Source organism: Culex pipiens, chromosome 2 (genome assembly GCF_016801865.2).
Source record: "Culex pipiens pallens isolate TS chromosome 2, TS_CPP_V2, whole genome shotgun sequence".
NCBI classification, from domain to species: domain Eukaryota; kingdom Metazoa; phylum Arthropoda; class Insecta; order Diptera; family Culicidae; genus Culex; species Culex pipiens.
The window spans coordinates 199,612,945-199,638,922 of record NC_068938.1 but is presented as its reverse complement, the minus strand read 5'-3'; the positions used below and the strand labels follow the sequence as shown (position 1 = coordinate 199,638,922).

The window sequence follows — 25,978 nt, the reverse complement described above, 5'->3', positions numbered from 1 at the left end:
CATTTTGCAGTATATAGGGGAACAGCATCTAATTCCAGCGTGTCTCTAATGTTGGCAGGTCAGAACTTTGACATGCAATTAAAGCTAATTAAAAGCGTTTTCAACTGAAATCGAGTGATAAATAGCTCAATAAGAAGTGAGCAAGCAAGTTTCTACCAAAAGTTTTGCAAAATTAGTTGTTTAAATAGTGAAAATCAGCAAATTGGATGGAGTTAGGAGCGAGAGCTTAACCTGCCAAAGATACGAGAATTTCCCCTAGGTACATTTCAACCACATCATTTTTTCAAATATTTTTTTTTTCAATCTTGATACTTTGCTAAAATCGCAAAATCTGTTAACTACTCTGCATTAAACCCCATCTTTGTACGAACCAACTCGTGGAACGATCCAACCAATCACTAATTTAATTAAATCCAGTATCTCCGGCTGATTCCTCACCACTGCACTTTATGCTGGATGCAGTTCGGAAACGGTTGCACTGATGAATAGTTGCAGCCGGGGTGGCCCTTGGGGCAGGTTAAACGCTGACCCCACTCCCGGGGCGGGAACTTTGTGTTTGAGCAAAGAAAAGTTTTCAGGGAAAATCGATTATTCACGCTCGGAAAACATCACACCGCATCAGGGTGTGCGTTGTCACGGAGCATTTGAACTTCTAGGAGGTCCCCCAAGGCTTCTTCCCCGATGAACGGTTCGTAGAAATGTTGTTTACATCTTTAAACGAGCGGACGATTTATTGGCTTTAATTGCTTTTAAATTGGACATAATTAAATGAATGGGAAACAAATGAATGGGAGTGAAGTTGGTGACGACGGGTTTTTTGGTTGCTGATGAGAAGATCAATGAATGAAAATGCGGTTTGTGGACAATCCCGTTGTCTAGATTATACACAATTTGTGAAATAAAAGTTTTTTTTTGTTTTTTTTTACAGTCATGGAAAGTGGAATGAAATAATTTTGCAACTAACCTAATTTATTTATTTTTTAGCTTTTCGTCTGGTCTGTTATATTTTGTGATAACGACCTTTAAGTACTTTTCGAGAAAATCGATTTTTAAAGTTTAATGTTAAATATTTTCATAACTATAAATACATGATGGAGAAAAAATTACCAAAATGATCAAAATAAACACAATAACCAAAATGACCAAAATGGCCAAAAACGGCAAAAATTACCTAAGTGACCTAAATGACCAACAAGACCGAAATTACCAAAATGATCAAAATTAGCAAGATAAGCAAAATGGCAAAAATGACCTAAATGACCAAAATGGCCAAAGAAACCAAAATTATCAAAATGAACACAATGAACACAATGAACAAAATGAATAAAATGAACAAAATTAGCAAAATTAGCAAATTCAGCTAAATAAACAAAATTAACCAAATTAACCAAATTAACAAAATTAACAAACTCAACAAAATTAACAAAATTAACAATATGAACAAAATAATCAAAATTACCAAAATTACCAAAAACGGCACAAATGAACAAAATGACCAAATTACCAAAATGACAAAAATTACAAAAAATTACCAAAATGGCTATAATGATGAAAATGATCACAATTTTCGAATTGACAAAATTTATTATTTTCTTCCTGATTTTGTGAGTAAATTATTTATATATTTTTCAAGTTATATAAATGAAACATATTTTTAAACCTGACTTAGTTTATTATTTTTTTTCTTGCTTTTGATTGATTGATGATCTTACAGTTTTTTGTGTTGATTGCGAAATACTTTCAAAATTACTACAACCACTTTTTAGTAACGAAGCATCTGTCTTCACCCAAAAGCCCCACTTTCATTCCCAATTGAGATAACAAACCGCTTGAGAAAATTGAAATAACACGAGCACAGCCCGCCCTCAAACCCCATCATGCAAATCAACAAAACCAAATCAGCTTCTCCTTCTCTCTTAGTCATCTGTATACTATTTGTCTGCCAAGTTATGATATCTGTTTGTGTTGTGCGCGTGAAGAGCAGGCAAAAAGCCGACCCTGCGATGAATGGGGCATGTCGGCGAATCTGTCATTCACCATGGTTGGGAAAGTGGAGCAAGAGGGGGGAGGGACACTCTGTTCTTAACAAATCTAGTTAAGAGCGTTAAGTGCGGCTCAAGTTGGTGAAGGGACGGGGTGGGCTCTGTAATCAAAACAGCAGCAGCAGCAGCAAAAACGATTGCGCAACTGCCTCTCAACGGCAGCTTATTTTATCAGTCAGCGGACGTTTGGTGCAACATAATCGTTGTGTTTTGACACGTTTTGATGGTTTGGGGTGTTATTTTTACAGAGTATTATTTTTAATGAAGTTATGCAAAAAAGATTGCTAATTCTTGCCTTTTGTTTCTTCTTCCAGGTAAGCGGTGATATCGAGCTAAATCTAGATGGGTATAAAAAACTGTAGTTTTACCGATACGTGAGTCAATTTGTTGTAAATTTTAACAAGCGAGTGATCATGTTTCTGTTAAGATCATCCAATTAAAACGAACCATAATAAATAATTCATACCTTGATGCCCTCGTGCCGACCAATCTAAAACAGAAGAAAATTCCTCACCTCAGTGAGCAGAGATCAACCCGCCGAACCGGAAATGGCGTTACGTTCGCTGACCCACTGGTCCACGCCGCCGTTGAATCATCCCGTGGAGACCACACACGAACCTCCACAGCTAATCGCGCATCAAACCCATCAACATGCACACAGAAGCCAAAGTCGCCGCCTCTCGGCAAGGCAATTACTCATAAAATCGACATTGCCATTTATTATTGCACTTATCATCGGCGGCTTAATCTCCATCGCTGCGGACCTCGCCTCGTCGCTGCAGTTGGAAATGCAAGCAAGGTGCACGAAGAAAAGCTTTCTAAAATGTAAACAATTTTCCTCGGCGTTGGGGAAAACAAATCGCTTTCCTTCTTCACGAACTGACTGACATCAACCGTAACAGCAGCAAACACCGTGTAGCGAAGGAAAGAATTTGTTTTTGGATGAATTTTGCTTTTTTGTGAGATGTTTAAAATAATGATATTCCTGATTAGTGCAATATGTCGTAAGAGCCGTTGAGATCTCCGACACTTATTAGATTTGTTTTCTTAGGCAAATCATTTTTTAATTGTTTTTAGTAAAGAGCATTTAAAGGATCTTTCTGTTCTTTTCTGACTTTTCTGTGTTCAAAATTTTTTAATAAACCATTTGTTTTTTCCTTTCAAGAAAGACATATTTTTGACGTGCAAAAATATATTCTACAATTTTCAAAAAATATTCTAATGGAAGACACATACATTGTTGCCCCACCTTCCTAAGACCAAAGTCTCACAAAATACACAAAATAGCCAACCACCTAGTTTGATTGAGGTTTTATTGTAGCATATAAAAGCATATGTAGCTGATTAAAAGGTTCTAACAAAGAGCAATTCCAGCACAAAACAGGAATTTTTTAGGTACTTTTTTCTCGACCCTCTCCGATTTCAATGAAACTTCGTAGACATGTTATCCTAGGCATATATAAGCCATTTTTGTGTATATGGAGCCAGTTACACTCAATAATGACATTTGAGAAGGGCGTAAGTGTTTTAAATATTTTTGTATTTTGTAATTTAAATATTGCTGAGCAGTTCTCTACGAAATCGGTCTTTTTTCTTCAATTTTAATTTTTGTATTTTTTAATCCGGCTGAAACTTTTTTGGTGCCTTCGGTATGCCCAAAGAAGCCATTTTGCATCATTAGTTTGTTCATATAATTTTCCATACAAATTTGGCAGCTGTCCATACAAAAATGATGTATGAAAATTCAAAAATCTGTATCTTTTGAAGGAATTTTTTGATCGATTTGGTGTCTTCGGCAAAGTTGTAGGTATGGATACGGACTACACTGGAAAAAAATGGTACACGGTAAAAAAAAATTGGTGATTTTTTTATTTAACTTTTTATCACTAAAACTTGATTTGCAAAAAAACACTATTTTTAATTTTTTTTATTTTTTGATATGTTTTAGAGGACATAAAAAGCCAACTTTTCAGAAATTTCCAAGTTGTGCAAAAAATCATTGACCGAGTTATGAATTTTTTAATCAATACTATTTTTTTCAAAAAATCGAAATTTTGGTCGCAAAAATTTTTCAACTTCATTTTTCGATGTAAAATTGAATTTGCAATCAAAAAGTACTTTAGTGAAATTTTGATAAAGTGTTTTTCATTTTTTTAAATAAGTGCACATGTTTGCTCACTTTTGAAAAAAATATTTTTGAAAAGCTGAGAAAATTCTCTATATTTTGCTTCATCGGACTTTGTTAATACGACCTTTAGTTGCTGAGATATTGCAATGCAAAGGTTTAAAAACAGGAAAATTGATGTTTTCTAAGTCTCACACAAACAGCCCACCATTTTTCAATGTCGATATCTCAGCAACTAATGGTCCGATTTTCAATGTTAAAATATGAAACAATTGTGAAATTTTCCGATCTTTTCGAAAACAATATTTTCAAAATTTTCAAATCAAGACTAACATTTCAAAAAGGCCAAACATTCAATAATTTTCTCAGCTTTTCAAAAAAAAATTTTTCAAAGGTGAGCAAACATGTGCACTAATTTAAAAAAATGAAAAACTGCGACTATTTTGAAAAAAGTTACATAAAAATGGCTGTAACTTGAAAACGGTGCATTTTATCAAAATTTCACTAAAGTACTTTTTGATTGCAAATTCAATTTTACATCGAAAAATGAAGTTGAAAAATTTTTGCGACCAAAATTTCGATTTTTTGAAAAAAATAGTATTGATTAAAAAATTCATAACTCGGTCAATGATTTTTTGCACAACCTGGAAATTTCTGAAAAGTTGGCTTTTTATGTCCTCTAAAACATATCAAAAAATAAAAAAAAATAAAAATAGTGTTTTTTTGCAAATCAAGTTTTAGTGATAAAAAATTAAATAAAAAAATCGCTAATTTTTTTTTACCGTGTACCATTTTTTTCCAGTGTACTCCGTATCCATACCTACAACTTTGCCGAAGACACCAAATCGATCAAAAAATTCCTTCAAAAGATACAGATTTTTGAATTTTCATACATCATTTTTGTATGAACAGCTGCCAAATTTGTATGGAAAATTATATGGACAAACTAATGATGCAAAATGGCTTCTTTGGGCATACCGAAGGCACCAAAAAAGTTTCAGCTGGATTAAAAAATACAAAAAAAATCGAATGACCGAAATCCTAGAGAACTGCTCTGCTGTAACTCGAAGCCGTTGCATCGTATCAAAAAGTGGTCAAAGACAAACTTGTAGGAAATTTGACGGGCTTTCCGAAAAAAATACACTGAAAGAAAAAAACAATCCACTTTTATGAGATTTTTTGATTTTTAAGTTTAAAAGTCAAATTTGAAGGTGAGCCCACGATTTTTTTTCGTTCGAAATTTTTGTGAAAATAGCCTAAGATGTTACAAAAAGACTCACGAAAAATGCAGGATGGAGCAACCCACCTAAAAAAATACAAAAATCATTTACTGAAACTGTTTTTTTGAAAAGTGGTCTAAACGTCAAAATTTTCAAAAACCGACAGTGGGAATCGATTCTCCAGACAATTTTACATAAAGTCTTCATATTGACCATTGTCCTAAGTCCAATCCTTGTGAAGTTATATCGGTTTTAAAAATAAAAGTGTTGAAAAAATAGGTTTTTTGATGGTTTTTGGCAATTTCTATATGACAGACTTGATTTTTCAGTCTCGAAAATATTTTTAACATTTCAACATTTCAATTGGATGTATGTGCTTACAGTTATAAGCTAATTACATTGCTCATAATTGAAAACATAATATTTTTTCAGTGTAGTATAGTAACCTGTATACTAACTTACTTACTTTCTATAAGGTTTTATAAAAGTTTTAAGAGAGTCTTGAAATCCCGAAGGCAATGCCATGCCAAACGGTTTTATCACATGCTTCTTTAAAACCAACGGTGTTCTAGCTGTCAAGTGCCATTAGACATGCTAAAAGCTTACCCAAATAGCAAAGCATAAGTATGGCGCTAAACGCGTGACCTGTTTGAATGTGATAGACCGCCATCTTGGTAGAAAATTTAGAAAAAGCAATCAATTTGATCAAATATTATTAAAACACAGATTTATGCTAAATTTCGGCAATAACAAGCATTAACAAAAAAGGCAATAACATATTTTTTTCATGAAAAATTATAATTACAAAAGATTTTTTTTATGAGGCGAGTTGATTTTTTTGTGATATCTCCCTCACATTGATGGATTTCAACCGCAGCTAAATTTATCCACCAATTACGAGAAATAAGCTCTCAAATTAATTTAATTACCTCCAATATATTTTATTTCGACGACGACGAAATACGAAGACTTATTTTTTGCTAGAATAAAATCTGTTTGGCGTAAGACGTTTGAAGAAGTATGAAATGTCATATTTCCATAACTTCTGACCAGGTTTTAACAAAGGCATTAAGGCTTTAAGGAGGTTGTTTAGATTCAATTGTGAAGCCTTGAAAGCCAAAACTTTTTTTTGCGATTATTCTACACAGCAAAAAGATGTGTAAATTTGGAAGGTGTAATTTTAGAAGGTTGAATATTACCTCTTTTATGATGTAATTTTACCTCAATTTATACTGAAAAAGCGACATTACACCAGAATAGTGGTAAAATTACACATTTTCAGAGGTAAAATTACACCTTTTTTTGACATAAAAGATGTAATATGACCTCGATTTTTTGTTCTGTGCATCCCTGGCTTGTTAATATATTCACATTAAGGAATGTGGGGCTTTTGATGATATTTTGAAAACTTAATTTTTTAGAGAATTGTTTTTTTTTAACTTGTGTTATTTAAAAACAAATTAAATTGAGAAATGACACTTTAAGAGCGAGTCCACGAGCAAAGCATACCCATCTCGCATCGACCTCACCAATCTGCCTGAAATTTTCAGGGGAAAATCTTCGATTCACATTTATTGAAAATCAAGCTCGGTTCCAAGGATACTAGATGACACCAAAAAAAAGCAGCTTCATAATTTTTTTTAACATTCATTTTTAAAGGGTTAAAATGGATCAAAATAAACATTTTTATGCATGTTTCTATTGTGAAATTGTCTCAGGAACCAAAAACTTCACTAAAAGTAAAAGTGTCTATTTAATATGTTAAACTGCCTTACCCAAAGCGTTCTCAGTCTCTGATGGTAGTCCCAGATGTCCCCTACAAGCTGCAGATCGAACCGAGTTGATATCTGGATGAAACACTTTTTTATTTGAGTTTGAAAATTATGCTATTTTTCACAAAAATGCCAATAACTCCCTTTAGATTAAACCAATCGGGATGCTCTACCCTGCATTTTGTTGCATTTTTTTAGCCCTTTCAGATACATTTTGAATTTAGAAATTTAATTGAATTTTGCCAAAGTTATAGCCTTTTTAAGATTTTTGAACCTTTAAACTTTGTGTCCCGATTTGCCCCACTTCCCGTTGACCTAGAGTGCTCATATTTTGGCCAGATGCTAGTTTTATATGTACAAACAACCCCTGAAAATTTCAGGCAGATTGGTGAGGTCCAAACGACGTCCCATACAAAGGGGTATGCCCTGTTCGTGGACTCAGCATTCAAATAATCATATTCATCAACGTGTTTGCAATTATAGTAGAGCAATTCCATGCCAAATAGGGAATCGGTTGTACCCGACCCTCTCCGATTTCAATGAAACTTTGTAGACATGTTATCCTACGCTTATATAAGCTATTTTTGTGTATATGGAGCCAGTTTCACTCGATAATGATATTTGAGAAGGGCGTAATTGTTTTAAATATTTTTGTAATTCGGAATTTAAAAATTTCTGTATCTCGAAGCCGTTGCATCGTATCAAAAAGTGGTCAGAGACAAACTTGTAGGAAATTTGACGGGCTTTCCGAAAAAAATACACTGAAAGAAAAAAAACACTCTACTTTTACGAGATTTTTCGATTTTTAAGTTTAAAAGTCAAATTTGAGGGGGAGCCCACGATTTTTTTTCGTTCAAAATTTTTGTGAAGATAGCCTAAGATGTTACAAAAAGACTCAAGAAAAATGCAGGATGGAGCAACTCACCTAAAAAAATACAAAAATCATTTACTGAAACTGTTTTTTTGAAAAGTGCTCTTAACCTCAAAATTTTCACAAACCGATAGTGGGAATCGATTCTCCAGACAATTTTAAATAAAAGTCTCCATATTGACTACTGTCCTAAGTCCAACCCTTGTGAAGTTACAGCGGTTTTAAAAATAAAAATGTTGAAAAAATAGGTTTTTTGATGGTTTTTTGCAATTTCTATATGACAGACTTGATTTTTCAGTCTCGAAAATATTTTTACCGGAAAGCTCGTCCAATTTTCCATAAGATTGTCTTTGACCACTTTTCAAAATAACTCATTTTTTTTGATGATTTAAGCTAATTTACTATCCAGGTTACTATACTACACTGAAAAAATATTATGTTTTAAGCTATGAGCAATGTAATTAGCTTATATCTGTAAGCCCATACATCCAATTGAAATGTGGTCAAAGACAAACTTATGGGAAATTGGTCGAGCTTTCCGGTAAAAATATTTTCGAGACTGAAAAATCAAGTCTGTCATATAGAAATTGCAAAAAACCATCAAAAAACCTTTTTTTTTGACATTTTTATTTTTAAAACCGCTGTAACTTCACAAGGGTTGGACTTAGGACAGTAGTCAATATGGAGACTTTTATGTAAAATTGTCTGGAGAATCGATTCCCACTATCGGTTTGTGAAAATTTTGACGTTAAGAGCACTTTTCAAAAAAAACAGTTTCAGTAAATGATTTTTGTATTTTTTTAGGTGAGTTGCTCCATCCTGCATTTTTCTTGAGTCTTTTTGTAACATCTTAGGCTATCTTCACAAAAATTTTGAACGAAAAAAAATCGTGGGCTCCCCCTCAAATTTGACTTTTAAACTTAAAAATTGAAAAATCTCGTAAAAGTAGAGTGTTTTTTTCTTTCAGTGCATTTTTTTCGGAAAGCCCGTCAAATTTCCTACAAGTTTGTCTATGACCACTTTTTGATACGATGCAACGGCTTCGAGATACAGAAATTTTTAAATTCCGAATTACAAAAATATTTAAAACACTTACGCCCTTCTCAAATGTCATTATCGAGTGTAACTGGCTCCATATACACAAAAATGGCTTATATATGCCTAGGATAACATGTCTACAAAGTTTCATTGAAATCGGAGAGGGTCGAGAAAAAAGTACCTGAAAAATTCCTGTTTTGGGCTGGAATTGCTCAGTAAAGTATTAAGTGTAGTACGCTATAATTCATTTCAAAATTCTTCTTAATTTTGTTTAGAAAAAAACTGAAATACAATTGAAAAGCATATTTTTTCCACCTGGTGTAACACACGGATTGATTCAGCCGGGGCTGCTCTTCGGTGTGCATAATAATTTTGATTGAAAATATTACTTATCATTAGCTTGTAATTGGTTCACTATCGTAAGGTGAAATGCGCAAGCAAGATCCGTCATCTTCGGAACTTCGAAGATCTCCACTAATCAAGGTTGATTCCCTCACGCAGGGAGGCAAAAGTGCAGCTCGTAATAAATGAACTGCTGAAACCACCACGTCATGTCGTGTAATCTAAACGATGGAAATCACCGTTCGCGAGACTAGGTTAAGGCTGCCACATTTTCCCGCCGCTGCGCTGACATGTAGGCGGAAACGGCATATGAGAACCGATGATGGTTTGCAAACGGCCAATTTTCAACTCTCTCGCGTGTTGTTGTGTATTTTTTCTGTATACATAAGTCTATAGTTTTCCATGCCCGGTTTCACCACACCTGGTGGCAGGTCGACGACGCGTGAAAAGCCAAATATGATGAAAACGGGCGCGCGCGCACACGCGAAAAGTGCTCCTCGCGGGCTCCACATTTAAAGATTGCCATCTCTGGGAGGCACGCGCCCCGCGGAACTCAGTCACGAGAGAAGTTGAGTCGAGTTGAGTTGTGTGAATGACTCTTGGGTGCGCTACCGCGCAGTGGTTGGGCTTTTTTTTATTGTTGGTTGGATTGATCAACCTTCTGCGGCAAGCGAGATGAAATTGGATAGATAATGCGGAACGATGTGACACAATGTTAGAGTAAAGTCGTGAGAAAATTTCGAACTAGTTTTACAGTTTGAAGTAAATTGGCACAATGGTTTCTTAGAATATTATTTTTCGAGAAAAATCAAGAATTGAATAGTTTTAAAACGAAATAAAAACAAAGCAAAACAAATAATAAAGCAATTCCATTTTAAAAGAACCGATCGGGCTCAAAATTTTACTGGGAGTCCCTCAGCCAAAATAATTATGCCCGTATTTTTTTTGTTTGGTCGTTACGGTGACCTACACCGTGCTAGGGTGGTCCCAAAAACGGCAATTTTCATAAATTTTCGCAAAAACCATATTTAAAAAAAAAATCGTAACTTTGTGCCATTTCAACAGAATTGCCTTGAACGCAAATGAAAGGTGATTAGTTTGCCTTTCAAGGAAAAAATATTTGAGATCCGAATTAACGAACCAAACATTTGAAAAAGTCGTATTAAAAAATAAAATGGTGTTTTGACCGTGTCACAGAGCCTATGTCTGAAAATATTTTTATCGGATTCCTCGGAAAATTTTACATAACATATCAAAAAATTGGCGATGTCGAACCGTACGTTTCCGAGATATGGTTTTCAAAAAATCGGGAAAATGACAAAAAACGAGAAAAAATCAACTGTTTTCACTAAAACTGCAATAACTTCAAAATTTAAGCGATGACCTATTCATGTTTGGGTACCAAAAGTTACGTCTTTCAATTACGAAAATTTGGAAATTAATGAAGTAAACTTCTAAATGGGAAGTGAGCAAGCATTTTGCGCTCAAAACTTTCCATAACCTGCCAAACATACAATAATTTCCCTCCTAATGCATCTTTCAAAAAATAGTTACTTTTATTTTGTGTTTTTTTGTCGAATATTTTTATTTGCATTTAATTTATTTTTAAATGCGAGAATAGCTAATGTCTCAACTACAATCTATAGAATGCCATTTTTCCCTTGTTAGAAAATCTCGAAAGGTCTTAAAACATGCATTATAAAGTTTGAAAGCTTTCATACCATCAAAAATATCTGCATAATAAACAGAAAAAAAACGTAATTGCCCTTTATGATGCGGGTCATGAGAGTGAACGTACAAACCGTACACTGTAAATACATATCGGCATGGCATGAATTTGCAGCTGCAAAATTTCCACAAACTCCACCTCCTGAAAGGTGTACCGTAAATTGCCACCGGCCATGGCTGACATATATGCAATGCAAAAAGATTGAACAACAACCAGCCGACAATACCAACATTGAAAAAAAAGAGGAGTGAAATCCTAACCATACTTTTCCGTTGTTAACCACACTGCATTGCAATAAACACTGCATACAAATTAACCCTTGACCCGCCGCAGCCAGAGCTCATTTCCCGAAAGTCGTTAACATGCAGCGGCTAATTTACGGAAAGCCAAGGGTTATCCAGCTCCGGCATGTTGCACACGTGTGCTGGTCGAGCCCGCGTGTGCAAATTGATTAATCTTTAGACCCACTCTGCAGCGAGTGACCCTGGCGCGGAACACAAAAAAAAACTAACTCAAACAGGCCACGACAAAGAAAAAACTTGTTTTTTCGTGGGGGGAGGGTTCGGATTCCTGGGGGCAAGTTGGGTTTCGTAAACCCTTGGCGGCGCAACGTGTCAAGGGTTTAGTTTTTGAGCAAATTTTGAAGGAAACAGAAATGTGAACCAGGAATGGAATAATCGCAAAAAAAAATCATTTTCGCGAGCGAACTTTCTTCACCCGCTAAAAAAAGAGGAGGCGAATCGCGCAAAAGAAAATCGCTCCCAAAATTCCCAGAGAATATCATTCTGTTGAGGATTTTTTGTGAATTTCATTGTCAGCACCACTTAAAATGGTTTATTTCGCTTTGTTTACACACATTGCACAACTACAAAAAGTGACGGGTCATTTTTTGACGTGTGACGTTACACTTGCAAGTGTAGTTGTGAAAAAGATGTTCCACCGAATAATCAAGATGATGATTTTTGGAGATTCCTTTTATCGATTTTTCGTGCGCGAAAGAGGTGTGTCATGCTCCCTATGGATTTTTTCTCTTGATGAACGTCAAAAGACTTTCAAAATATCATCAACGAGTAAATGATATTTACATGAAACTCTCTGCCATAAGCTCACTTGCATGTAGATTTGACTATTTTCAAATTGTTTATAAATGTTGAAAACCTGTGAAAAGTGACAGATAATTTAGGGACCATCCATAAACCACGTGAACACCTTAGGGGGGGGATGTTTCAGCGATTGTCCTCGCTCTTTTTTTTGTTTTGTATGGAAAATGTCCACGAGGGGTGAGGTGGGGGTCTGAGATTTCAAAAAAAGTGTTGACGTGGTTTATGGATGGCCCCTTAGCGGTGTCAGACGGTTTACCTGTCAATTTATTTCGTGACATCGAAATTTTCGAATAATTTTTATTTGTGTTTTAATGATACCATTTTTTTTTGCGAAACAGATTGAAATAATGAACTATCAAACAAATCACAATCGTTACTCTGAATTCACTTTTTTGTGTATTAAGTGAAAATATGTCCTGTAGAAATCGCTGAAAATGGCAAAAACATAAAAAGAGCTGTTGAGGGTTAATTTGGAGGTCTCCAAGTCAGCTGTTTCGTGCGATTTTGCGAGCGCGCGAAAGCAATAAAACAAATCTGCACAGCTCTAACCGACTTTTGTAAGTCGGTGTCATTTTCCTTGCCATTTTATGTCTGCCATAAAACAAGATGGGGTGACACTTTCCTCGTTTCAGATTCATCATCTTCCTCGACGCACGAATCGTTTTTTCGTTGGTTTCCATAATTTGTTTAATTAAATTCTACGAAATTGGACAAATTAAGGCTTTCTTCCCTGTATACACGTTAAGAGGAGGGTCATCATGATTGATTGGGGTCCCACCATCTGTCGCCGTATGATTGTGTCGAGCGGAGAAAGGTTCAAATTATGTTTCGTATAGTCTGGCGGGGAGATGTTTTCAGTCAAATCTGTCACTATATGCCGTAATTGACCGTTCAGTCGCCGGGGTCTTAAATGGGTCATTTCGTGGTGGTTCGAAGGTAATTTCCTGTTCAATTTTGAACCATAATGGCATCCTCTGGAGAGCGGGGTTTGCAATTTGGTTGAGATTGAGTAGCCATCACTTTCACGCACACACGTACAGATCCGTGTACGTGTGACCTTAATCAATAATTCACAAACGGATGGTAATTACGTGGGGCACGTTCTTGGGGCAGCACTGTTTAGTCACAGGCAAGCAGATCTGGAATTTTCCCTAGCAAGTCCAGTTATAATCTGACCCACTATTGCATCCACTTATCTGTGGCTCATAAATAAATTCATTAATGCAGGGGCGTGTTTAGTAACGTATTTATAGCAAATTAATTTAGTTAGCCAATGCGAAAACTTCAGCATGACCTCGTCCCGTGAACCCCACATTTAATTAAAAATGCATTTCCTATAAATCCCCACTGCACTGGGTTTCACTCCCCAAGTTGAACTTTCTTGAGCTAATGGCTCTTGTGTGGACGTGATATACGGTGACCGTATAGTCAAAACTCATCAACCCGAGGCATTCATCATGATTGGCAATCCTTGTGTCCCCATCCCCACCGTAAGAGACAAGGTGGAAGAAAGATGGTGTACAAATGGATTCATGCCATTTTAGTATGATAGAAAAGTTTTGCGAGGGATCGAGCCTTGCGAGGTGAGCAGTTTTTAATTAAAAATGCATTTTCTTCGAGCTTTGCTTCATATCCTTCATGCTGCAGCTGCCTCGTGCTAGTTAAGCTGCTGTGAGAGTTTACTATAGAGTTTTGACACTAGTTACTTGTTTTTTTGTCATTGAAAAAACATAATTCAGGGAACTCTCTTTAAACTCTAAAATTTTGGAGTTTTATAGGTTTTTGTTCATATAACATTTAAAAAAAATATCAATTCACAAAAGCTAGGTTGAACTTCCGCTGAACACACAGCTTCTTTCATGACCTTCACTACGAAGCGTCCATCAGTGAACGCACACGAAGTTGGAACAAACAAAAACAGAGCTCAACACTGCACAAAGCTGCATGCTCTTTCTCTCTTTTGTCTCCCTTTCTTGTTGATGCTTGTGCTGCATGGTGACAGCAATCGTTTGAATGCAGTCATTGTGCCAGCGGAATCGACGTATCACCTTTTAATGTGACCCCCTTAAACCTTGCGGTTTCGTCAACGGATCCACAGGCGTGTATCATTCTTTTTGCGACATGACTCCGCCTCTCGGGTCTCCTAAGTGTATATTTACACTTAGAATTTTTTGCGTCCGCCTCGGAATTCGTACTGGCGACCTCTGGATTGTGAGTCCAGTGCGCGGTCCGATTGATTCAAACGGCATTGTGCCAAGTGATCGGAATTTCGGTGTAAAACGAACGTGTGCGAATATATTGCTGGTGAGAGTTGCGAATATCATAAACTTTAATTAAATTTCCTCAAAAGTTTAATGATTCGGTAAAAAAAAAGTAAGAGACTCAACCATTTGAAGTCCTCTTCAAATTTCACTTCGGATAATCGGTTCTTCATATAATCCAGGGCCTAGCCTCGAAACGTCATACAGGAACAAAAGCTGCGAACCGAAGATTCGCGTGACGTTTTGGAATTTTGACAGTCTGGAACGGATTAATTACCCCATTATCGGTTTCCCGCATGGATAATGTGGGAATTGTTGCACAAGTTTGAAGTTGGCAAATATACGACAAATTTTGATTTTATGCTAATTTTCATCAATAAAGCATTAATTTAGGAACGAAAATGTTTGAAAATTTAAGACTAACCTGAGGCACGATGGTTTGATGCATAATCATTCTTCAAAAGGCGGCAAAAGCGGAAATTATTAATAAAATCAATGCATTTTTTTCTGTTCAGAACCTTGCAAACTTAGCGTATTTCTTTCAAGGTTTTCAATAGGACGCAATAAATAAAGAAACTTTATGAAAAAGTTATTTTTTAAATTCGCCTGCAAAACACCACATGTTGATAAACAAACGACGCCATATTGCCAATGTTGTTCGGTAGCCCATATCAGGCCATCGCCGGGGCCCTGATATAACCCAAGCACGAATTTTGTTTTATTGTTTTAGGTGATTGAGCTTAATTTTTTTTTTTTAGCAAATTGTTGAAACGTGAGGTCTCGTGGCGCAGGGGTAGCAGCTTCGGCTGCCGATCCCGATGATGCTATGAGACGCGGGTTCGATTCCCGCCTTATCCACTGAGCTTCTATCGGATGGTGAAGTAAAACGTCGGTCCCGGTTTCTCCTGTCTCGTCAGAGGCGCTGGAGCAGAAATCCCACGTTAGAGGAAGGCCATGCCCCGGGGGGCGTAGTGCCAATAGTTTCGTTTCGTTTGAAACTGATTTGGAAATTAAAAGTCCAAGATTGATTTAAAATTAATTATTTCATTCATTAAATTTATTAATTAACCCTTGGCTTTGTCATAATGAGTATCATAGGTTTGATGCTTGTTTGGCAAGGAGTATGATTTGATTCGATGAGGAATTAAAATCGATGTTTTCTGTATATTGCTGAAGCTTCTATTTTTACACATGGACACCACTTCATGCTACGAGAACCCACTTTGACGCAGTCTCAGGGCTTAATCGATGGCCGGTAAGCTGTCATCGAGATAAGGAGGTTCTCCGATAGTGGAAATATCACATTTGCACAATGAACTGCTACATATGTGATTTTTCCCTATCTTAATGTGGGTGTCAGGTTAGGATGCGGGTTTTTTTTTTTTGAAATTTGGTTTTTGTAGGATTTAGGATTTTTTAACTATAAATATCAACTTTTTATACTTTGCATTTAGTTATGTAAGGACAAAATTCGTAATTGTGAATTTAGTAATTCTACCAGAATCGGTGATTTTCGTTCAAGTAGCCTACAAACCATTCTGATTTGTCAAAATTTCCATAGAGTCTCGATTAATCAACAGTGAAATGATGTCGGACTAAATTCGTTGATCTGTTGAACTAACGGTTGTCGGATTATGATTGCATCGATCATTGTTGCGAATCGAGGATCTACTGGAATTCTATTTTTTTTGTTTTTGTTTTTTAAAAGAAGCTAGATAGGTTTTAAAAGAAACGTTCTAGTTTTTTTTTTTGGCTATTGATTAAAATGTCGGGGACTTGAGATAAGAGTAGTTTTCGGATAGGTTACTTTGAATCTTGTATTCAATTCAAGTTAGGTAGTTATCCTCAAATGAATATTTGGACTTATATGAATAATTGAACATTTTGGACTTATGAATAACACACAACTGTGCATTTATCCTAGAGTCAGATCCATACAGATCCATATGTGCGGCTGGATCACCCTCCCAAAAAAAAATATAATTAAATAAATATTTCATTCTTTAACAACTGGTAATACTGAATGCCTTGATTTTGCTGAACAAACCAAAGATTACATAAACTACCTAAATCGCAAAACAGCCTTCTGTTCTGCCACACCTGATTTGACCTTCAACAGTTGAGACACAATACAAGCTAGCTACCCCACGCAATTTAGACGTGACCCGTTGCAGCTTAATTCATATAAGCCACCATGTCTTCTACTAATGTTATACAAAAGAGTTTGCTAAATGCAGCGTCGGAAGCTTCTGTAAGTCAGTTGCGATTTTTTAACATTTTTTTGTTTTGCTGGAACCGGTTGAGACACCAAGCAGCATGTGTCACGCGTTAAGTCATGTCACTCGCTGGACGGTCTTTGACGACAACGGCACGGTCGGTGCGCGTACAGCCTATAATCATCCCCTAATTAGAGAGAGGTGTCTTCCACTGTCAGCTATAACTATACCGCAGAAGCTGACATGAATCACACGTTTTTGCTTGCGTAGGTGGACGGTGCAACACTTCTTTTCGAAAATGAGGGGATTTTTCCCCATCAGTTGTAAAAACCAGTCGATTCATAAATGTTTGGCTCGAAATTCGTGAATGACCGAGAGGAGAGAAGGTTCATATCATATGGTCACACTTACAAGCCTGGGACTTGGGAACCAGTACGAGAGATACCAGAAATAAAACAAGCTGAAATCAAAACAAATCATCGAATAGTGTGATGAGTGTGAGGAAATATGATTCCGCTGTCTGTGTCGTGTGCTGCTATAGTCATCAAACAAGTGCGTGTCATTCGCTTGACTGTGCAGAAAAAGACGTGTGATTGAATGTTGCACTGTGGGCAGAGATCCTAACTTGAAACAAATCAAATAAAAAAAGTGTATCTTATAAAAATAGAGATTGATTACTGCAAGAAGTTTTTAAAATTGCGGAAAATGCATGGAAATATTTTTATCATGTTTTATGAATATTTCCGATTTGTAGTCTAATGTCAATTTGGGTCTTTGAAAATCACAATAACAATTTGGAATTTTTTGAAAAACAAAATTTACAATGTTTGCCTTATGGATGATTCTGAACCCGCCATTAGTCAGGTTTATTCAAAAACACCCTAAAAGCAAAAAAAAATGTTTATGGGACTTTCAGCTGCTTAAAACTTAAAATATCAGCAATTGCTTAAGAAAACAGCACGGCTAAAAACAACAGTTCTCGGGTCAAGCTCAAAATTGGGCTGGAGGTTCTAAGTCGAAATTATTAGACCCCTATTTCTTGTTTGGCTATGAAGGTGACCTACACAGCCAAAAAAAATCAAGATGAATTCAGATGTATACATGTATAACACACACCGATTTCAAACCAAGCTCCAGCAGAGAGGACTGCCGCCTCAGCCCGCTCGGCTATCAGACCGACTAAGTGTGGCAAGTAACAACGCCTATACTATCCTGACATTTCGGTCAAGTAGGGTTCTAATCCTGATGGGCTACACATTTCTGGGTGTAATATTGCATAGAACTTCCTAAAATAATATAAAAATTATTTTACACCCAGGCCTTTAAAACGCAGCAGGATTACTATTTTTGCTGTGTACGCCGTGTTAGGGTGGTCCACAAAAATGGTTATTTTCTTCAATTTTCCCAACCTTATTTTAAAGCAAATTATAATTTCTCGTCGTTTCAACCGATATTAGCTTTCTTGAACGCAGTTATGAGTTAGGCTTTAAAGCAAAAAATAATTTGGTTTTAAAAATCTAGCTTAACATTTGAAAACGTGGTTCGAAACTTAAAAATGCCTATGTCTAAAGATATTTCTATCAGATTCCTCGGACAATTTTACGTAACATTCAACATTCAACAAATGGTAGGAGTTCGCTAGAAGGATTCCAAGATTTTTCAAAAATAAAAACTGGGTTTTTCGACGCGCCGGTGCGCGCTAAGATGGCGATATTTTTTTTCACTAAAACTAGGATTTTCAACTTTTAATTTGAAAAATCAAGTCAGAGATTCCACGTCAAACCAGCAGGATCCAGATCTATAATGCTCCGATTTGGGACAAATTTGGCATGGGAGTTCCTTGGCCGAAATAATTAAACACGTTTTTTTTTTGTTTGGCGATTAGTGGTCCTATCCGAAATAGGGTGGCCAAAAAAATCAACGTTTTGCGCAAAAACCGCATTTTTCTTAATTATCATATCTGTGGAACGGTCGAACTTATAGCTCGCCACAATTCGAAAGAGAGGTGATTAGGCTAAGCTTTTGATGAAAAATACTAAGACATTTAAAAACATAGCTGAAAACAAGAAAATCATATAACAAGAGATGTGAAGTTTGTCGTAGAACAATACAAAATAACCTCATGAACACAAGAAAAAACAAAAAAAAACAAATATAAGTTGCCTTATATGAAGTATGAAAAAAGGTCGAAAGGCATAAGTTCGAATGGACAAAAGGTCGAATGCCAAAAGGTCTCATAGACTAAAGGTCGAATGGACAAAAGGTCGAATGCCAAAAGGTCGAATGGACAAAAGATCGAATGACAAAAAGTCGAATGGACAAAATGTCGAATGAAGAAAATGTCGATAGTTTAAAATATTTTAGAAGTCAGACATTCTATTTAAGGAACTGGTCATACTTAAGCTCGACAATCAAAAATTAGGAAGCGAAAACATTTTTTTCGTGATTCGATGTCCGAAGTGAAGTTTGTTCGAGGCCTTCGGATAATCGAGTCTGGACTGTATTTCAAAGAATGGAAAAACTCACAAAAATATTACAACAAGCAAGAATAGTTTCTTTTTGAAGACTGCACTGCGACCTTTTTTCGCACATCCGCCTAATATGTAACAGGTTAACCAAATTCAATTGCCAACATGGTAGAAGAAATTGATTAATCTTTCACAGCAGGAGTCTAAATTGATCCAAAAAATTTACTATTTGACCCACTGTCAGCCTCGCTTCGTCGGCGTTTTTTGTCGTCACAGAATTTACCGCTAGCTTGTGTTACTACAGCACAGGACGGCAAATGTGACGGCCTTTAGTAGTAGCCGATCGCTTGGTTGTGTGGTTATCTGCTGAGCTGAGAGAGTCTGAGTCCTCTTCTCGCGAGAGTATAGGTAGACACTCGAAGCTGACGATGTGTTTGTAATTCGCGGATGATTGTTTTGGCTCGAAACATTCGCAAAATATACCGAATACTCCACACCACTTCCACCCAGGCTGGCGCAGCGCAGCTGATGATCAGTTCTAAAGTAACAGTCAATCAAAGCTAAAGGTCGTCGTCGCTGCCGCCGGTGGCCAGTTGTTGATCTATTTTCGATTCGGTTCGGGGGATTGGTTTTGGCGGGGCAAGCAGTTCTTTCAAGGTGAGCTTCACATGCCGCTGCCTGGTGCATCTTGGTCTGCTGGGGTTGTACAAGCTGTTGAACGGGGGGTTGTTCAAGGTTCTGCTTGTCTTTGGATCTACACGAGATTTACGAACGAGACACGTGTTGCTGATCGAGACTCGGCAGTCGAAGGTGGTTTGCTGTACAAGTAGCTGTTGTTGTGATGTTGTGGCATTAAGGGAAACGGATCCCCACGTGGTAAATGTGTAGGAGTTTAGTTCTGCATAGACCGCGAGATTCAAGAGAAAAAACTCGGCTCGTTTTGGTGAGCGATGAGCCGCGAACTTCCCGAAATTACGTGGAAATCCACCTACGACCCACGTCCAGTTGATGATGAGTCACGGTTACTATACTTGAAACTGAACCGGCTTTAGGTCGTTCAACGTTTGGAAGTTTCGATGTGGTAAATCCACGCAGATTGAAACTGTGTAATGATTTGTACAATTTTTGATCTGCAAAATAAGGTCAATAGCGTAAAGTCAAAGCTTTAGCATTAACTCACAAAAAAACTTTTTTTTTATTTCTAAGAAAATCGAAGTAAGCAGTGTAAATCTAACAGTGTACTTTTATTGTTTTCATTTCAGGCTTTACAATAACCTAAAAAAAGGCAAAACCCATCACTACCGTAAATCTGTTCCCGAGAGCTTGAGATATACTACACAATTTGGAACCAGTTCAGCACCGCGCAGACATCGACCTAATCACTGGCCAGCACCAGTTGAGACTCCGGCAGACACACCCCCAAAAAATACAACATCCCTTAGCCCACAAAATGAATTGATCTCGTTCGCACGTAGAATCCCAGCAGAAAGCGAGGGTGTTGTAGAACACTTTCATACGAGTTGCTCAAAAGCACAGGGCGGAAGGGACTGACAAGGAGAACGGATTACCACCACCACCACCGGCTTCACCATGGTTGACTACTACAAAACCCTGGACGTGGCGAGGACGGCCACGGAGGCAGAAATCAAAAAAGCGTAAGTTTGTTTGCTCTGCAAAAATAGTAAAATTTAAAATTAAATTAAATTTTCTACATTTTTTAGATACAAAAAACTAGCGCTACGATGGCACCCGGATAAAAATCCAGACAACCCAGAGGAATCAAACAGACGGTTCAAAGAGATCTCAGAGGCGTACGAAGTTTTATCAGATGGTGAGTTGTTCTTGTTAAGTTTAGTGTGTTCATTTTAATCCAGTTGAGCGGAATTAGTCAAGAAATGTTTATATCAGAAAGAAATAAGCGAGAAGTATTGAGTTTTGAGTTACAGATTTTTGAATAACTGTAAGTGATTGGTGCGCTGGAAGTGGGGACGCGAAGTCGTGATTTTTCAGGTTAATTTTTTTGTGTGCTTTTGTGTCGCTGTTCGTATCGGATGAGTGATTGTGCTGATCGAATAATAGCATCATTGGTGCGCTGGAAGTGGGGACGCGAAGTCGTGATTATTCAGGTTAATTTTTGGTGTGCTTTTGTGTCGCTGTTCGTATCGGATGAGTGATTGTGCTAATCGAATAATAGCATCATTGGTACGCTGGAAGTGGGGACGCGAAGTCGTGATTATTCAGGTTAATTTTTTTGTGTGCTTTTGTGTCGCTGTTCGTATCGGATGAGTGATTGTGCTAATCGAATAATAGCATCATTGGTGCGCTGGAAGTGGGGACGCGAAGTCGTGATTATTCAGGTTAATTTTTGGTGTGCTTTTGTGTCGCTGTTCGTATCGGATGAGTGATTGTGCTAATCGAATAATAGCATCATTGGTGCGCTGGAAGTGGGGACGCGAAGTCGTGATTTTTCAGGTTAATTTTTTTGTGTGCTTTTGTGTCGCTGTTCGTATCGGATGAGTGATTGTGCTGATCGAATAATAGCATCATTGGTGCGCTGGAAGTGGGGACGCGAAGTCGTGATTATTCAGGTTAATTTTTGGTGTGCTTTTGTGTCGCTGTTCGTATCGGATGAGTGATTGTGCTAATCGAATAATAGCATCATTGGTACGCTGGAAGTGGGGACGCGAAGTCGTGATTATTCAGGTTAATTTTTGGTGTGCTTTTGTGTCGCTGTTCGTATCGGATGAGTGATTGTGCTAATCGAATAATAGCATCATTGGTACGCTGGAAGTGGGGACGCGAAGTCGTGATTTTTCAGGTTAATTTTTTTTGTGTGCTTTTGTGTCGCTGTTCGTATCGGATGAGTGATTGTGCTGATCGAATAATAGCATCATTGGTGCGCTGGAAGTGGGGACGCGAAGTCGTGATTATTCAGGTTAATTTTTGGTGTGCTTTTGTGTCGCTGTTCGTATCGGATGAGTGATTGTGCTAATCGAATAATAGCATCATTGGTGCGCTGGAAGTGGGGACGCGAAGTCGTGATTTTTCAGGTTAATTTTTTTGTGTGCTTTTGTGTCGCTGTTCGTATCGGATGAGTGATTGTGCTGATCGAATAATAGCATCATTGGTGCGCTGGAAGTGGGGACGCGAAGTCGTGATTATTCAGGTTAATTTTTGGTGTGCTTTTGTGTCGCTGTTCGTATCGGATGAGTGATTGTGCTGATCGAATAATAGCATCATTGGTGCGCTGGAAGTGGGGACGCGAAGTCGTGATTTTTCAGGTTAATTTTTTTTGTGTGCTTTTGTGTCGCTGTTCGTATCGGATGAGTGATTGTGCTGATCGAATAATAGCATCATTGGTGCGCTGGAAGTGGGGACGCGAAGTCGTGATTATTCAGGTTAATTTTTGGTGTGCTTTTGTGTCGCTGTTCGTATCGGATGAGTGATTGTGCTAATCGAATAATAGCATCATTGGTACGCTGGAAGTGGGGACGCGAAGTCGTGATTATTCAGGTTAATTTTTTTGTGTGCTTTTGTGTCGCTGTTCGTATCGGATGAGTGATTGTGCTAATCGAATAATAGCATCATTGGTGCGCTGGAAGTGGGGACGCGAAGTCGTGATTATTCAGGTTAATTTTTGGTGTGCTTTTGTGTCGCTGTTCGTATCGGATGAGTGATTGTGCTGATCGAATAATAGCATCATTGGTGCGCTGGAAGTGGGGACGCGAAGTCGTGATTATTCAGGTTAATTTTTGGTGTGCTTTTGTGTCGCTGTTCGTATCGGATGAGTGATTGTGCTGATCGAATAATAGCATCATTGGTGCGCTGGAAGTGGGGACGCGAAGTCGTGATTTTTCAGGTTAATTTTTTTGTGTGCTTTTGTGTCGCTGTTCGTATCGGATGAGTGATTGTGCTGATCGAATAATAGCATCATTGGTGCGCTGGAAGTGGGGACGCGAAGTCGTGATTATTCAGGTTAATTTTTGGTGTGCTTTTGTGTCGCTGTTCGTATCGGATGAGTGATTGTGCTAATCGAATAATAGCATCATTGGTGCGCTGGAAGTGGGGACGCGAAGTCGTGATTATTCAGGTTAATGTTTGGTGTGCTTTTGTGTCGCTGTTCGTATCGGATGAGTGATTGTGCTAATCGAATAATAGCATCATTGGTGCGCTGGAAGTGGGGACGCGAAGTCGTGATTATTCAGGTTAATTTTTTTGTGTGCTTTTGTGTCGCTGTTCGTATCGGATGAGTGATTGTGCTAATCGAATAATAGCATCATTGGTGCGCTGGAAGTGGGGACGCGAAGTCGTGATTATTCAGGTTAATTTTTGGTGTGCTTTTGTGTCGCTGTTCGTATCGGATGAGTGATTGTGCTAATCGAATAATAGCATCATTGGTGCGCTGGAAGTGGGGACGCGAAGTCGTGATTATTCAGGTTAATTTTTTTGTGTGCTTTTGTGTCGCTGTTCGTATCGGATGAGTGATTGTGCTAATCGAATAATAGCATCATTGGTGCGCTGGAAGTGGGGACGCGAAGTCGTGATTATTCAGGTTAATTTTTGGTGTGCTTTTGTGTCGCTGTTCGTATCGGATGAGTGATTGTGCTGATCGAATAATAGCATCATTGGTGCGCTGGAAGTGGGGACGCGAAGTCGTGATTATTCAGGTTAATTTTTGGTGTGCTTTTGTGTCGCTGTTCGTATGGGATGAGTGATTGTGGTGATCGAATAATAGCATGACTTACTGAATTATTTGTGTCTTGAGCGTAATTTTCGTTGAGTAATTGGTGTTTTCTTGTGATTTTTTTTTTGAGATCTTAATTAATTGTTTCGTGATTTTCAAAGCCCTTCCTATATCATCGTTGATCGGAAGGCACGGCGTCGGGTTAATTGTGTATAATGTTTTGAATAAGGTTTTATTTTTAATGGTGAAAAAGCCATTTCTATATAATGATCGAAAGACGCACTGACATTTTGGATTAATTAATTGTGGAGTGAAATAATTGTGTGTGTGACTTTGTGTGTTAACCAAAAAGACCTTCCCATAGCATCGTTGCTCGGAAGGCTCGCCGACGGGTCTGTTATGAAAGTCCTCCCCATAGCATCGTAGCTCGGGAGGCATCGAAAAGCCAATCCCTTATCCTACTAACCCAAAAAAATAATAATCACGTGATGCTTGAAGGAGATGCTGTGGATTCAACGGTCTCAAGCGGTATCAACAAGTATATAGCGAAAAACTGTGTGCTTGATGAGTCTGCAACTTCAACTATCGGACTAACATTCCTCCCTTTCGTTGACCTGCAGGCTTCTTGGGAGGGCGCCGGTATTGACTAATAAAGTAGGGATCTTCAGAGGTTAAACAGTGAACGGATGGTTGGCTCCCACTGATCATTTTTGATTCATTGTTTAACTTCAGCTGATCTGTCAATAACGGAGTAGCAGCTCATTGGCAGTCAACCATGCTCATGCTCATGCTCATGCTCAGATTTTTGAATAACTGTAAGTTTTTTTTTATCTTTTGAGAAATAAGTAACCAATACTTATAAATGTATCACTTCTCAGTCAGCTTTTGACCTAATATCAGAAAATTAAAATTTTGGACGATTGAAAATGTATATTTAATTTGGTCAAGAGCGATTTTTTAAATATTGAAATAAGAGCTTATATTTAAAACATAGAAATACGTCCAAAAACTTAAAGCTTTTCACTTTTCAACGATATAGCTGAGAATTGAGATGAATTAAAATCATCATGTACTAATCCGCCATTTTTTTTAATTTTTAAAGCATTTTTACGAATCTTTAGAGGTCAAAAAACATTTTTAAATCTTACATTTTTCAAAACAAATGATTCCAAAACAACTATACTAGTGTAAAATGCATTTTAAACACTTTTTTTTATTCAAATGTGAAAAATGTGACTTGTTATTTCAATTTTTATATTTTACTTTTCAGAAATTATTTTTTTCGTCTTTTTTCATAAAATTTGAGTTCTGCGACCCTATTTTAGTCAAATAAATTGAATCTCCGCCATATTGGGTTTAAAAGCTCTAAATCAATTCAGCGTAGTTTAGGGGTCATACCAAAAATGCGAAAACGAAAAAAAACTCCTGGTTCGATTATCTGAAGTGAATTTTTTCCAAGGCCTTTGGTTAATCGAGTCTGGACTGTACTAGAAAACATCAAATTCTTGAAATGTCTGAAATTGAAAAGCAAGAATATAGAAAAAATACGAAAAAAATGTTTTTTTGTTCGTGATTTGATTATCAGAAGTTGCATACAAACCTTCGGATAAACAACTGTATCGAGTGGACTGTACATGAAAACCTTCAAATGCTTGATTTGCTTGAAATGGTTGAATACTTAAATACGTTAACATACCATATTGCGCATTTTGCACTTTACTAGAGTCTTGCGCAATTATTTTCATCACAGTATTTTTTCATCACAGTGATTTTTCTTCACAGTGATGACGAAGATATCCGTTGCTATGGCAGGCTGTTTATGTTATTTATTTATTTTTGGAAGTTCAGAAACTCGTCCAGCCCAGAGAAAGTTTTACGGACCGGCTAAGTGATTCAAGAGACGACGGCTTGTTCCGGAATCGTGGTCTCGGGATGGTGTCGGGATGGTTTTGTGGAGGCATCTTGGCTAACGAAGGATCTTTGGCTTTTTGCCGGACGGATGGTGGACAACCAGCGGGCGTTGCTGGCTACGTTTCGGACAGGCGTCTTCAACCCGCTGATCCTGCGCTGCCGAGAGGGGGCCCTTCATGGCTATTAAGGCCAGTGG

General features: G+C 37.4%; 1 non-coding gene across 2 annotated transcripts in view; it reads left to right on the top strand.

The window, feature by feature from the left end:
• The window catches only part of LOC120425519 (uncharacterized), a 111,931-nt gene extending 90,913 nt beyond the window's left edge, over nucleotides 1–21,018 (top strand). For both annotated transcript variants that reach the window (XR_008212013.1, XR_008212014.1), the window contains 2 exons: nucleotides 20,450–20,842; nucleotides 20,909–21,018. This is a non-coding gene — a transcript (uncharacterized LOC120425519). The remainder of the gene's footprint in view (nucleotides 1–20,449; nucleotides 20,843–20,908) is intronic.
• The last annotated feature ends 4,960 nt before the right edge of the window (nucleotides 21,019–25,978 follow it).